Raw genomic sequence first — 10552 nt, 5'->3', positions numbered from 1 at the left:
AAAGGCATTCAGATCTGGCTGAAAAGCCCATGAGAGTATTTCAGGCATGGAAAGCCAAGACACTCTGGCAAAAGATCTCTGTGAGTGAGATCTCAGTGGAAAGAACAGGTCTTCAAAGAAGGAGGTACCTTTATCTGAAGGGAGGAGAGAACCTCCACTTTGACTATGACCTTGTCTAAACAAGATAAGAGTCGGAGAACTCAAGGGGCTTCCATAGCCTTGGAAACTCATGACTGGAGCATAGGGAGATTACTGATGCCATAGACAGGAGTGTCAATTGGTAAAGTCAACAACAGGAGTCACTGTGCACTTACTCCTCATGTAGGATCTCTGTCCTTAATGTGCTGTGCATTGAGATTTAATGCTATAACGAGTACTCAAATAATATATTTCACTTTGTGTTTCTATGGGGGTGCAAACTGTTGAAATCTTTACTTAATGCATACTAAACTGATCCTCTGTAAAAAAAAAAAAAAAAAGGAAAAGAAAAGAAAAGAAACTATCAATTCCCAACTTGACTCTCACTGGGATTAAACATGACAATAGGTCTGATCTGATTTCATCATCATTAAAAAAATCATCTATTATTTTTCACTTTATGTTTCTGTGTGGGAGCAAACTGTTGAAATCCTTACTTAATGTATACTAAGCTGATCTTCTGTATATTAAGATAATCGAAAATGAATCTTGATGTGAATGGAAGGGGAGAGGGAGTGGGAAAGGGGAGGGTTGTGGGTGGGAGGGACAGTATGGGGGGGAAGCCATAGTAATCCACTATTCGTACTTTGGAAACGTATATTCATTAAATAAAAGTTAAAAAAAAAAGAATTTCATGTATTTCATGAATACAGATTTAGGAATATAGTGCTACTTCCCACCCCATCCTCCCCCTCCCCCACGTTGCCACCCTGCCCCCTCTTTCCTCTCTTATTCCCTCTCTTAATTTTTACAATGATCTGCTTTCAGTTTATTTTATACCCATAAGATTAACCCTTCAGTAAATAAGGAGTTCAAACAATAGTAAGAAGAAAAATAACACTGTTCCTCAACAGTAGAGACAAGGGATGTAAATAATCACTGAACCTCCAAATGACAATTTACTCCAGTATATTACATTTTTGCTACTTTGTTACCACAGATCAGGGGAAAATATGGCATTTTTCTTTTTGGGACCATTTTATTTTATAAGTGTAATGATTTCCAGTTGCATTCATTATGTTGCAAAAGATAGGATTCATTCTTTTTTATATCTGGGTAGTATTCCATAGTGTATATATACCATAATTTCTTTATTCATTCAGCACCATATGACCTAGCAATCTCACTACTGGGAATCTTAGGGAAAAAAATCAACATATGAAAAAGAGTCATCTGTACCCCCAATAAATTGTAGTTCAGTTCACAATAGCTAAGATATGGAAACATTTTTATCATATATATATATATATATTTTGACAGGCAGAGTTAGACAGTGAGAGAGAGAGAGACAGAGAGAAAGGTCTTCCTTTTCCATTGGTTCACCCCCAAGTGGCAGCTATGGCTGGAGCACTGTGGCCAGTGCACTGCACCAATCCGAAGCCAGGAGCCAGGTGCTTCCTACTGGTCTCCTATGCGGATGCTGGGCCCAAGCAGTTGGGCCATCCTCCACTGCTTTCCCGGGCCACAGCAGAGAGCTGGACTGGAAGAGGAGCAACCAGGACAGAATCTGGCGCCCCAACCGGGACTAGAACCCGGGGTGCTGGCACCGCAGGTGGATTAGCCTAGTGAGCTGTGGCACCAGCCTATCATATATTTTCATTATGTTTTTATTTTCTTTATTCATTTGCTGATGGACACGTAGGTGGTTTTCATGTCTTAGTTTTATAAATAATGCTGCAATCAACATGAGGATGTTTTCATTTCTTTTGAGTATATACCTTGAAGTAGGAGAGTTGATTGTATGATAGTTTTGTTTGTGTTATATTGAAGAATTCTTATATTATTTCATAGTGAATGTACTAATTTGTATCCCCATCAACAGTGTACAAGCATTCCTTTCTCTCCCTCCCAGCATGTTAGTTCTTGTCTTCCTTATTAGAAGCATCCTAACATGAGTGAGGTGATATCTTGAGGTTTTGATTTGAATTTACCCAATTACTAGTGATTTTGATCAATTTTTCCATAACCAGCTTAACAAGTGTCTTCTTTGGAAAAAATGTTTGTTCAGGACATCTACTGATTTTTAATTAAGCCATCATTATTACTATTTCTCTTTAGTTGTAGAAGTTCCTTAAGTATTTTGAATATTAACCCCATATCAGAACTATATTTTTTTAAAAATTGTCCCATTTTATAAATATATTTTTCATTTGGTTCACTGTTCCTTTGCAAGCTTTTTAATTTGTTTATTTTTGCTTTTGCTGTGTGTGCTTTTGGTGTTAAATCCAAAAAATAATTTCCAAGGCAAAAATGTCAAGAAGGCTTTTCCTCGTGTTTTCTTGTAAGAGCTTTATGGTCACAGGTTTTACATATAAATCTTTAACCCACTATGTGTTACTTTTTGTATATTGTATAAAATAAGGGCCAAAGTTTATTATTTTGATGTAGATACCTAGTTTCTACAACATCAATTATTCAATAAATCATCTTTTCTCTATCCCATATTCTGGTGCTTATCTTAAGAGTTTAGTTAATAATGTATACATATGTCTAATTCTGGACTTTATTCTATTGGACTATTGTACCTTTTTTCATGCCAGTACAATGCCATTTAAAATGATTTATTTATTTATGTGAGAGACAAACATAGAAGCAAAGACACAGAGACAGACAGAAATTCCCTATCTAGTGGTTTACTCCCTAAATACCCCCAGTCACTAGGGTTGAGTCAGGCCAAAGCCAAGAGCCTGGAATTCAATCAAGGTCTCCCATACAATTCAACTACTTGAGCTGTCACCTGCTGCGTCCCTGTGTACACATTATCAGGAATCTGGAATTGTGACTGGAGTTGCAACTAGAATCCAGGTACTCCAATATGGAATACAGGTATCCCAAATGGCATTTTGACCACTAGGCCATATGTCTGCCCCATATTGTTCTTATTACTATAGCTCTGTTACATAGTTTGAAATTATAAACTAGAATGCCTGTAGCTTTGTTCTTTCTCAAGCTTATTTTGTCTATTCAGGCTTTTCTGGCTCCATATAAATTTTAGGTTTATCATTTATATTTCTCTGACAAATACCATTGGAATCTTGAAAGGATTTACATTGAACCTGTGGATCTCTTTGGTTAGTGTGGATATTTTTACAGTTCTGATTCTTTTTTTAACACCTGTTATTTTATTTGTTTTTAAAAAGCTTCAATACAAGGCCTCAGAGTAGCGCATGCAAATCAACGACCCTCCAATTGACAGTCACTGTCAGGCAACCTGCACAACCTGCTGCTCCAGTCTGTGACCTGCTACAGATACCAGCTTCTCATTGTGAGTCTCCTCATCTAACCACACCAACGGCCAACACACCACATGACTCAAGATGACTCAGGGACATTGTAGTAACTGAACAACAAAGATACATTGAGCTGGGAGTACAATGAGTAAGTGTCCTTAGTGTATTAGACCCAGGGCAGGGGGATGCAAACAAGGTATAAAACGGAAAAGGCATAAAGCAACTTCACTGGGTTCCTGAATCCCTGAAGTCTCTTCCATATATGACCATGATCAGTGCCTGGGGGTCTGCCAACGCCACATCAAGAACCTGCTTACGGACGATGAGATGGAGCTGTTTGCCGTGAAGCAAGGGTGAACAGTCACATGAGGTAACATCTGAAATTGTGGTGACAATGCATAAGCCAATTTTTCCCTGCTGTCAACCATATGGCTGCACGAATTCTGGGAATTGGCACAGCCAGTAACTCCTGTCATGTTCACATTCACATATGAACACAGCCTTGGGGAAAAACAATGAGAGCACTGGGATTTTTACAAAGCACGGGGATTTTAGTTTGGTTTACTGTAGTCAGTAAGTTGGGTTTTTAAAATAGCTTGTCCCAAGGTTTCTTGTGTTTCCCCTGGTGCTGTTCATTACTTACAGATGATACCTGCAGGTGATTTCAGGAAAGGGGCACATTTAGTGACTTAGTCTCAATTGAAATCACCAGCTAATTCTTAGCCACGTTCTCACAGCAAAGGATGATGGGAAGCAGCATTCAGCTCCCGAACTGCCTTGTTTGCAGGACAGAGCTGCCACCTCCCCAGTCAGAGAGCAATGAGACCAAGCAGGGGCTCGAAACCCCAGAGCAACAGCATGAAGGACATGGCCCCAGGGAAGAAAGGAGGCCTGTTCCAGTGCCTTAGCTGCCTGGTCCCCCACTTCCCGAAGCCACCACAACAACCAACAAGGGCTGGTGAGCAGCTTACATGAGTAACTGCTCGTTTTCCTTTTGTTTATGTACAGAACTCAGAGGCAAAGGGTCCTCCACACACACCCCCACCCCTTCCTATTTCCACATCTCCGAAGAGAAAGACTCAGCTGATGCAAAAGAAATATGACTAGGGGTCGGCACTGTGGCGTAGTGGGTGCAATGCAGGCATCCCATATGGACGCTGGTTCGAGTCCCAGCTGCTCCACTGCCAATCCAGCTCTCTGCTATGGCCTGGGAAAACAGTAGAAGATGGCCCAAGCACTTGGGCCCCTGCACCCTCATGAAGAAGTTCCTGGCTCCTGACTTCAGATCGGCACAGCTCCGGCCATTGCGGCCACCTAGGGAGTGAACCAGAGGATGGAAGATCTCTCTTTCCCTCTCCCTCTCTGCCTCTCTGTAATTCTGCCTTTCAAACAAATAAATGAATAAATATTTAGAAAAAAAGAAATATGACTAGCATCAACACAGATTTTTATACCCAGAGTTCAGCCATTCCCACTCCCACTATCAGTAGTAATGAATGAATCTGATCTCTCACATCAGTAACCAAAGTATGGCCTAGAGTTAGCTGAGAGTATAAAGTGACGAGTGGTCAGCTATTCTTCATTAATTAGCAAGTGTAACTGCGGAGACCCTACCCAGAGCCAAGCACACCTGGGTGTCATGATGTCAGATGTCAGTGAAGGGTTCATGAGGGTCCTGTAAACCAAAGCACCAGAGGTCAGTAGTCCTTTCCTTTCTACCCTTGCCTGGTGCAGAGGTGAAGCACTGCAGAGCCAGCACCAGGATCCTGGGCTGGGCCTCTTCACAGATGTCCATGTCGGTAGGAACAGATCTGACCAGTGCCCCAGGTCAGGACAGGATGCTTCCAAAGGGAAGAAGGCTGATGGAACAGCCTTGGACTGTGTTTTTTCCTGTGACTCTGGGAGGCTCCCCCTCCTGATGATGTGTCACAAGCCTTCCTGACCGCAATTCCTGCATTACACACTGAGCCCTCCAAAGAGGCCCACAGCAGGGTAGTTTTGCCAAAACTCTGCAGGGAGGTTTCTCATCAGAGCGATGTGCATACAGAAACTCTTTTCCCAAATATTAAAATCAACCAGAATGTTAGCCACACCCATTTTCTGAAAAGATCATGCTCAAATCCACCTTGCTGCCTCTGCACTGGAAGCTTAATTTTCTGAAAGAGACAAGCAAGAACTTAACACAGAGAGGCAAACAGATACTGGCAAGACATTAAAAAGAGGTGCTGGGCTCTCCTGGATCTGAACTCTTGCCCACACGGCAGCCCCTCTCTCTCCTGTTGCATGGGCCTGGGTGAAACAGAACCCATGGCCCGCAAGAGGCTGACTTCCATGGGGCCAGAGCGGAGTTCACTTAAGGGACTCCATCCCACCACTCTCGGCTAAGGGCGGGCCTAGGAAAAGCTGCTCTCTAACACTGCAGAATGACCCAACCCGCAGCAGCCAAGGGACCCAGGAAGTACATGGTTACCATTTATGCCCTTGGCCCAACACAGTTTTACCTGGGTAATGAGAATGTGACGTCCCTTAGAGAAAACCTCCAATTTAAAAAAAAAAAAAAAAAAAACAACAGGAAAAGCAGCAAATCAATGCTGATCATTCCTGTTCTGGATCCCATTTTGTTATTCATCTGTAGTGGAAATGCCTCAAAGTGCACAGCACAAAGCACCCGACTCGCATCCCTGTTGTGTGCCTCTGAACTCCGGCCCTGCCTCCATCCCCATCAATCCCACCTGCCTTTCAGCTGCCAGGCCCCTCCCGCGGCTGCTCAGTCGGGCCCCCTTTCTGCCTGACCAGGGTGCGTGTCAGCTCCCGCAGGTTCTCCGTCAGGACGGCCACCTCGTCCAGGCGGGCGCACTGCGTGGCGTCGGAGATGGAGGCTCGATGTTGTCGGTCTGCTGGGGCAGGAGCTCCTCATCTATGGGCTCCTCGGCCTCGGCTCCGCTGTCACTGTCCACATCGAAGAGGGTGGGACCAGCCGACTCCTCAAAGGGGCCGCCAGGGACAGGCGGGCTGGAGGGCCCCAGGTGGGGAGGCTCATCCTCCTCCTCAAAGGGGTGGGCGCAGGTGTCTGCACTTGTGACCGGATTCCCTGCAGCTACCTCTTCCTCCTCTTCCTCAAAAGGATTATACTCTGCTGGGACATGGGCTGTGGGGCTGATGGACGCCTCTGCAGCGGGAAGGTGCCTGGGCTCCTCCTCTCTGGGGCCGGCGAGGTCTTCCTCTTCAAAGGGGTTGAGGGAGGGCACCTCGTTTGGCTGTGACGTGGGACCCTGGGGAGGGCGTTCCTGGCCGCGGGCTGAGGGCCCAGACCACACTTGGACGGGCTCCTGCGCTGGGCTGGGGGAAGAGGTCCTGGGAGCTGTGCTGCTCCGCCCTGAGGAAGGGCCCAGATCCAGCGCACACGCAAGGTGGGGGCGGGGCTCCCTGCTGGGCTCCAGCTGAAAAGGCCCAATTTCTCTGAAGTCCAGGGACCGGGTGTGCGCGTGCAGGGATGCGACCCTGAACTGCACCCGTTCTCGTGGCGACTGCCGCTCCCGGAGCATCTGCCGCTGTCCCCGCTGCAGGTCCTCCTCCTCGGCCTGCCTCCGGGACAGCTCGATGGCCTTCTCCGTCTGCTGCTGGTCTCAGGCATTCTGCAGCTGCCTCAGGTTCTCCTGCAGCGCGCACCGTCAGCGCGGCCGGCATCGCTGGTCTGCCTGATGAACTACCGGTGTTGTGGACCTGCGGGAGGAAGGGGTCGGGATCTTCACTTTGTCCCTGACATCTCAGCAGCGGGAGCCAGCCCTCAGCCTTTCTCGGAGGGGCAGGGCCCCTGTGTAGAGATGCCAGCTCCCTGCTGGCCGTGGGAGAGGCCAGGCCACTCTGCCTTTCCTCAAGTCTTCTCTGGGTCTCAAGAGCAACCAGTCTCCCCATGATCCTCTTCCTCTCCATTTCCTGCTTCCTTTTCTTTTGCAGCTCCTCAGATTGTTCTTGGATGGCAGTGACATTAAGCCAGGCAACTTTTCCTGCACAAAAAGTGTAGCTGAGTAGTTGATCCTACAGCCACAAAGTGTTTGATGTGGTGGAGGGTCCTGGTTCAAGTCTAAGGTTAAGATCCTCCTACTCAAAGCATCTATTAGCTCATACACTTTCTGGACCTCCACTGGAAGGTCATTTGCATGTTCCAGACTATAGGTTGTCTCACCGGCATTTAATGATGCTGTCATCCTCTGTCATCCTGATGTATTCGGGGGCCTTCTGGTCAACTTTCTCCATGCAAAGTCACAATTTCCCATAGAGCTTCACAATATCAGGTTTGTTCTTCTCATCAATCTGTTGCTCTCTCTTGAGCAGTGTGTCCTTGCAGTGTGTTGAGCAGCAGATCCAGTCATCAGCCTTCTCATCCAGGACCGAGCCCAGTCTGCTCTCATTGCTGATGCTGCCCCCAGCGGGAGCCATGGACACTGTTGGGTGACTACCTGGGGCTGGTGTGGGTGCTCAGGCAATCCTTGCTGGCGCTGGTGGGCTTGTTTGCAAAGAGAAGCCTGATAAGATCCATGCACTTCTTGCACTTGAATGACCCACAGAGGTGGCAGTGGTGGTGGTAGTTACAGATGCTGAACTTATTCAGTCTGGGCAGAATGGGACATCCTGGTCATTGACCCAAGGCACCACAGACTTCTATTGCTCGAATCTTTGCAGACTCAGTATTTTCTCTGTCAAATGCAGTGAGCTTCTCTAACCTGATTATTAATTTATTGACTTCAACAACATAGTGGTCAATGTGGGCAGCTCGATGCTCTTTGAAGTCAGAAGGCTGGCTTCTCACAGCACCAAATTTTTGGAGACCCCACATGTAAGGACCAACCTGTCCATAGCTGAAAGACTCATATCCTTGGGTCCCTGATTCTGCTCGATCGTCACCTTCTAGTTTCAACATCTTGTTCTTTGCTTTCTTAGCCTTCTGGACAAGACTTTTAATTTGCCCTCTGACATCATGGTCCTCCCCTGGGTGCTCTCCCTTGTAATGTGACTGAAGCTGGTAGGACTGCAGGTCCTTCAGGTCAGGGGGCAGAGGAAGCCCCCCCCCCCCTTCTCCTGGGTCATCCAAAGAAGTCATGGCAGTGCCCCTCTCAGCTCTGGGAAGGCAGCAGCCTCATGCCAACAGTCAGCTTGATTCCTCCCAAGGCTCCTGCAGTGTGAACTTAACCAAGCCATACATGAGTAACAGGGAAGTGGCCTCATCCTGTCCCTGGCTGAGTGAGGTTTCCTCTCTGGAGTAGCAGGAGCCCTGCTGGGCTCCCGTGGGCATGCAGACCTGTCCTGTCCTCAGGCCCGGGGCTCTGTGCCTCCGTGGTCCTTCATAGAACGTGCTCCATCATCTCTATCAGCTGCTGGGCAACAATGTTGATTCTTTCAAGCCATGATCACAATGTAGCTTCCCATTTATCTGTGACTCTTTCCATTTTGTATACATTTCATTGTAGAGATCCTTCAATTTCTTGGTTAAATTTACTCCAAAGTATTTTATTCTTTATGGTGATTTTATAAATGGAATTATTTTCTTACTTTCTTTTTGAGCTAGTTCATTGTAGTACATACAAATGCAACTTACTTTCATATGTTGATTCTGTATTTGAAACTTTACTGAGTTTGATTATTCTAAGTTTTTTGGTGAAGTCTTTAGAGGTCTCTATTTAGATCATTTCAACTGCAAAGAGACAACTAAATATCTTTTTATTTATTTTTATTTTTGAACATTTATTCATGTATCTATTTATTTGAAATGCATAGTGACAGGAAGAAAGGAAGAAACAAAGAGAGAAAGATTTTCCATCTGCTGGTTCTCTCCCCAAATGGCTGCAAAGGACAGGACTGGGTCAGGCAACAGCCAGGAGCCTGGAACTCAATCTGGGTCTCCCACAGTAAAGAATGGGGCTCAAATATTTGGGCTGCCATGTGCTGGTTCCCCAGAAGCATTAACAGGGAGCTGTATCACACGTGGAACAGCCAGGCCTTGCATCTGCACTCCCAAATGGGATTCTTGCGTTACAAGCACCACAATATTTATCCCATTTTTTTTCTTTTAATTCAAGTGGCTTTTATTTATTTTTCTTGACAAATTTCCTTCACTAGGACTCTAGTACTATGCTGAATAGAAGTGGTAACAGTGGGCACCCTTTGGTTCTCCCTGATCTTGCAGGAAAAACTTTCAGCTTTTCACCATTGAATATAATATTAACTGTGACTTTGTCATATATGACCTTTCTTATACTGAGTTACATTCCTTCTAGACCTAATTTAAGAGTTCTTATCATGAAAAATGTTGAATTTTGTAAAATGCTTTTACTGTATCCACAGAGATGATCATATGACTTTTATCTTCACTCTGTAAATGTATCACAATTTTTAAATTCTTTTTTTATTTTTAAAAAGGGAACAAATTTCATGTATTTCATATATACAGTGTTAAGAGCATAAAAATACTTCCTCCTCTTCCCTCCTTCCCTCCATCCCTCACTCCCACCTTCCATCTTTCTTATAGTTCTTTAAATTTTTGCAATGACATACTTTCAATTTTATTTATAATCACAAACTTAGCCCACCATACTGAATTCAACAAGTAATGAGTAGAAAAAACACTGTTCCTCTAGAATATAGACAAGGGCTATAAAAAATAAATCTGAAAATGTCAATTTCACTCATATACATTGCAGTTTTTTGTACTCTGTATATTAGTTACCACAAATCAGGGAAAACATATGACATTTGTATTTTCAGGACCGGCTTATTTCATTAAGCATAATGGTATGGTCTCCAGTTGAATCCATTTTGTTGCAAAAGAGAGGATTTCATTATTTTTAGTGGCTGAGTAATATCCCATATATACATAATATTTAAAATATATGTAATCATTATATATAATATATATTCCATTATATATATATAATATATATATATATATATAATTTCTTTATCCACTTGTGGACAACTGGGTTGATTCCATATCTTAGCTATTGTGAGTTGAGCTGCTATAAAATGCTACAAACATATCAACAGATAAACAGATAACTCCTTCATGAGTAGAATGTCTGGGAAATATAGTAGATCTATTTTCAGATTTCCGAGGAATGTCTATATTG

General features: G+C 44.4%; 1 pseudogene; it reads right to left on the bottom strand.

The window, feature by feature from the left end:
• Positions 1-6167: 6167 nt before the first annotated feature.
• LOC100343834 (rabenosyn-5 pseudogene) lies at positions 6168-8540 on the bottom strand (annotated as a pseudogene).
• Between the last annotated feature and the right edge of the window lie 2012 nt (positions 8541-10552).

This window comes from Oryctolagus cuniculus, chromosome 12, assembly GCF_051225735.1.
Source record: "Oryctolagus cuniculus isolate XC-2025 breed Fujian yellow rabbit chromosome 12, ASM5122573v1, whole genome shotgun sequence".
NCBI lineage: Eukaryota > Metazoa > Chordata > Mammalia > Lagomorpha > Leporidae > Oryctolagus > Oryctolagus cuniculus.
Note: the sequence above shows the minus strand (reverse complement) of the source record. Positions and strands in the feature narration are given on the sequence as shown.